General features: G+C 47.9%; 1 long non-coding RNA gene across 2 annotated transcripts; it reads left to right on the top strand.

Annotated features, from left to right (window-relative positions):
• The first annotated feature begins 380 nt into the window (after positions 1 to 380).
• LOC124679297 lies at positions 381 to 2,729 on the top strand. 2 transcript variants are annotated; one of them, XR_006994914.1, is made up of 5 exons: positions 381 to 631; positions 719 to 781; positions 862 to 1,209; positions 1,317 to 1,507; positions 2,068 to 2,729. It is a non-coding gene; the product is annotated as an uncharacterized LOC124679297 (long non-coding RNA). The 2 variants fall into 2 exon arrangements; XR_006994913.1 differs by lacking the exon at positions 381 to 631 and having other exon boundaries at positions 687 to 781.
• The last annotated feature ends 2,485 nt before the right edge of the window (positions 2,730 to 5,214 follow it).

Genomic DNA, 5,214 nt, shown 5'->3' with positions numbered 1-5,214 from the left:
GAAACCACAATTGTCACTGAAACAACTAATCATGAGAGTTGGTCAAATGAAGTGGGAGGTGTATCTGACATTTGGTGTCCATCCATTCAGGACCGTGTCAAGGCACCAATGGTATTCGAGGACAGCGACAACGGTATCTGTCTTCGTGGGAGAGCTAGTATGTCAGGTTGGTGCACGGGCGATGAGGAGCTAGCAACACAACTATATGAAGAGAGTGCTAGAGAACATAAGAGCTGTAATTTTTATGTGGAGAAAGTTATAATTTTTCCATTTGCAGTTTTAATAACAGTAGTTTGTTGTCATTGGCAGGTGATTCTTACGTGCATTGTGACGAGCAACTGGCAAGGATGATGGCATATATGGAGTCGAACACTGGTAAGTTGTTGTACTTGTATACAGATTAAATTTAAATCTTTGCTGCAAGTTATGCTGACAGAATCATGAACTGCGTCCTCCGCAACAATGATCAATGATGACATCATTAGTTCATGGCTTGTGCCACCATCTGAAGAAGATGGGTGCTTTGGTGTTGATGCATTTGCGGGTGTCCCGCAAACGATGAACCCAAATGCTGCGCAGTCAGTAAATCCCGGGGTAAATGGTATACCACATGCAGCAGGTGTCGACCCAGGTTGGAAAATTTTACCGAACCACAAAAATCTTTTTATCTTTATCAGTAAAAGAATTAATAAGAATTGCGTATTTTTCTTCTTTGCAGAACCAGGTGTTGGTGAAGGAGTTATTGCTTCGGGAGGAGGTAACATGACCGCAGCTGATGCTGGTAATTACTTGGTAGATTGAGCTGCTTAGATTGTGCATTGAAAAAATCGCACCGCTGAATTCTATGTTTTTGAATATCAGCGGCTCGTGGGGCTGGGAACCCTGTAGGGATGAACATAACATATGATGCTGTGGAAGAATGTGAGTACCAAGCTGATTTGTAGATGCCGGTGGTCCTTCACGGGGATCTCGTGGCGAAGGTGGCACTGGCTCATCGGTTCGAGAAGTTTTAGGCAGCTCTAGCCTTGGAGTGCCATCATTTACTGTGACAGGATTTGCATTTGGAGTTGGGATGTCAGTACGTGTGAAGGCTGAAATTGGTGATAACTTCCCTGGCACTTATGGACCAAGTCATGAGGAACCACTCGCAAGCCTGGTGCTGAATTTCGTTGGACACATGATGAATTGCAGTCCAAGGGAACTAGACAGGTAACATCATAACCCAATAAAAAGAAAATCGACAACTTCACTAAGATATAGGTGACAGCTTGTCAAATGACATATTGCTGGGAATAAAATTGCTTCGGTTTCTGCAGGAAATGGTTTAAGCACACAAGACCTACGCGTTGATCTGAATGGGTGGGACTTCAAGATAGGGTTTGGACCTGCTGGCAGAATAACTTTTATCGGCTGGTCCACGGTGCACAGGATGGTGAAGTAGCTTGAGTTCAAGATATATGGATATTCTCCGATATGCTGGCGGCACATCTTCGACCCTAGATTTGCGGTAAGAAAAATAATCCTACCAAGTTGTAGTTGCTAATGTACAACTCTTAGGCTGGTGCCAACGCGGGCTGGAGTGGAGGCGATACCGCCCGCGACGGGGCGAGAGGCGGGCGGTGGTTCCACCGCCCGGCGGTAGGGGGCGGTACCGCCCGCCTATAGCCCGCGTTGGAGGCGAGAGCGGGGCGAGAGGGAGGCGATAGCGGTGCTAGTGGGGGCGGTAGGGAGGCGGTAGGGAGAGAGAGAGGAAGTGAGAGCTGGCACTATAGCCCGTGCACTGGCACCGTAGGGTGAGAGTGAGGAAAAAAGCTGACGTGGCAGGCTATAGTGTGGTGATGCATTGGCACCAGCCTTAATAACTTGCAGTGACGCCTGATGAATGTGAATGCTAGGCATATTGATAATGCGTATATGAACACTATGATGTTCTTTGAGGACCTTGGGTACAAGCTTGAGTTTGTGAAGAAGGTAAGCCGTATTGAAGAGAAAGTATACTGGATTGAGTTAAAGTTAGATATATATATTTACAGATATCTGAAAGGTTATTACTTATTTATTTGGCAGTTGATGATGCTGCCGGAATTCATGGAGAGCTGGGCATTGTATATTTTTGATCCTGAGAATAAGCATATGTTGGTTATGGATCCAGCCACAACCTTTGATGGCGCAGACGTGATGTGTGCTAAGCACGAGACAAATGCTAAGAAAGTGTTGTATGGCCTAGCCCGTTGAATCAACGAGAACATATGGGAGGTCAGTGCAGCTAATTCGCACATCAGCTACCCTGTAGGCGCACACTTCAACTGTATCAGTTGAGCTCCACAAAAACCCGTATAAAGTGTTTATGTGAAGGCAGAGCTGAGACTGCAGAAAAAATTACATTACATAACCTTCTGTTTTACAGTGAGCATAGTGGTATGTACGAGCATAGTGGTATGTACATCCGGGAGTACAATGCTGTGCGGGGCGACAAGAGGTTGGGCAGTTTTCGGGATGGGAATATTGCTGGTGCTGCGCCAGAGTAGCATTTGCAGTCTCCGTCCTTTTGCTGATGTAGTGAACTAAGTTACTAGATAATTATGTACACCTGACTGATTGGTTGTGTATTAAGTCTGTTCATGTGCAACATGTGTTGATGAAGAAGTGTTGTGTCTGTTTTACTTAGAGAGTTGATTATATTGTTCTGAGGTACAATTTGATGTTGAGAGAAAACAATGGTTTCCTCTTCCTGATTTCTCGTAGGAGTTGTGTGCATAATGTATAGTATGTACTACTGTCTGTCTGGGTCCACTTTTTGTGATCCAACGTTGTAGTGTTGGTTAGTAACTCTTTTATTTGAGTTGGATTATTATGTTAACTTCATTATGGTGACGACTGTGTTTCAGAGATGCTCAGGACCAAGTAGCAAAACAATATACTACTACATGAGCGCAAGAAACTTGAAAAATAACTTATTCAGTGTTGGCTCGATTGCAGTTCTTATTCGGTGTAAAAAAAACTACTTCATCCCCTTGGATGCGCTCGCGCGCTCATCATCTATGGGGCAGCTGCAACGAAATTAAGAAACAAGTAAATGTTAATATATAGTAGACGAGGGAGAGTCCGATCGAGAGACAAGAGAAGTGCATCTCTCATGGTCAATTAACAGGGTTAGGACATGCATACCGTTGGTGCGGGAGCGGTAGGCCATGGGTCGCGCTCGGAGGGGGCTTATTGGTTGCTCCCACGGCGCCACAGGGTTGACGATGGAGGGCTCTGCAACGGAACAAAAACGTACTCGAGGTTAGGTCAAGAGTAGGTAGGTGCATGACAAGATAATTAGGGTGCATCTCATGCATACGATACGTACCGTCTGTGGTGCTGCTGCAGGATTCCACCAGTTGTCGGGCAGCGTCGACTTGCTCGCCGGCGCATCCCATGTAGAATGTGAGCAGGTCTTGAAAGCTATATCCCGTGAGAAGATATTCCTGGCACACATCGAGCCGGCACAGGCACGGCGGGTTGTCATCGTGGCCGGCGTCCATCACGTGCTTGACCACGGCGCAGCAGGGCCTCCAGGCTGCCTGGTCTGGGCAGAAGAGATAGACCTGGCTCGCGATACTACAAGGGTTGCAGGTGGCGGCGGTGGCAGCGGCGGCAGCGTTGGCTAGTAGCAGGAGAAGAGGCAGGAGGAGGTGGCTAACTGCGGCGGCCATCAGCAGGACCCAGGGGGAGGACACACACGAGAGGCCGGCCGGGTGGGAGAATAAACAAGGGAGCGGTCAATGGTACTACATGTTATAGCATGTAGCCAAGAGCGAGCGTTCAGAGGCGTGATCTACCTGCTCGATCTGTTTAAAGTTGTATGTCCCTCGATCGGCATGTACAACCTGCAGCGTGCCCGACACTCCGATCGATCGAGTACGTGCAGACAAGGCAACTAGTACTTCGTCGGTGCCTCGGTGCCACCCAGTGGCACCGGCTTGGGCTGGGTGTGGCGCGCGTGTGGCCAGTGTAACGTGACTACGGACGCGTTTGGTTGTATGGGTCTAATTCGTGGCTCACTAGCGCAGCGGTGCAAGCATACTTGCGCGTTTTGAGAACGAGCTACGGGTCGAAATTGGCCTGTTGTTTGGTAGGTCATGCTGTACCGGCTGGGCCAAAAAGAACTTTCTATTTGTTTGCCTGCAGCCAAGCCCAAATCTCGATGGAGATGATATTAGGCGGTACCATTCAGGCATGCCTAAGGTTACCTCTTCTCTACAACGGTTAGCCTTACCATGCTCTCACCTCCCATCACACATAAATCACAGTTCATGATAGTTGCAATCAGTTCACGAAATCATCCCTAGCTACTGTGAATGGTAATTCATAACACGATGCTCCCTAGCTACTACGAATTGCAGTTTATCATAACGGGATCGTTCAACATACGGGGATCGATGCCCACTCTTGCCTCTTCACCTTCCAGGCATCATTGTCGTCTGCTTCCACGCCATGGCCTGTCTCTACTCCATCAAAACTGACAACCTCTTCGAAACCTAGGATCCAGTTGTGAAGAATGCAGCAAGAAAGGACCAGCTTTACCTGAGTTTCAAACGTGTGGAACGGTTTCTAGTCAAGGACCTTAAACCTGTTCTTCAATGCAGCAAAGGCCCTCCCAATGGTGACTCTAAGGCTTGAGTGTCTGAGATTGAACAACTCTCTCGCATTCAGAGGTCGGTGCTTCGCAGAGAACTCGTTGAGATGGTACCTTGTTTTCCTGAAGGGGGGTAGAATTCCAGGTCGGCATGCATATCCAACATCTCCAAGGTAGAACTTACCGTCAGGGATTTGCAATCCATCAGGCCTTGACAAGCTGTCGTCCAGGATGCTCGCATCATGAGCTGAACCCTCCTACCCAGCAAGCACGTAGGTGAACCACATATCAAAATCCACAGCTGCTAGAACGTTCTGGCTGGTGTAGTGCTTCCTCCCGCGGAATGCTGCAGACATTGATCTCGGTAATCATGTTTCTGACAGTAGCACACATCTGATAGGTAGAAGGAACATGATTTTGTACTCACCCTGAAATAGGGGAACCACCTGTAGCTGTTCTTGATCTTGGTTGGTGTGTTCATTGATGCTGGCTTGATCATTTCACCTCTGAGCTCCCCAACTGCGTACAACACCTGCTGGAAGTACCGAGAGATAGTCTCCGTGGATCGTCTGAATGTGTTATGGATGACTCTG

Source organism: Lolium rigidum, chromosome 7 (assembly GCF_022539505.1).
Source record: "Lolium rigidum isolate FL_2022 chromosome 7, APGP_CSIRO_Lrig_0.1, whole genome shotgun sequence".
Classification (NCBI taxonomy): Eukaryota; Viridiplantae; Streptophyta; class Magnoliopsida; order Poales; family Poaceae; genus Lolium; species Lolium rigidum.
The sequence above is the reverse complement of the archived record's forward strand: the minus strand, read 5'-3'. Positions and strand labels throughout refer to the sequence as shown.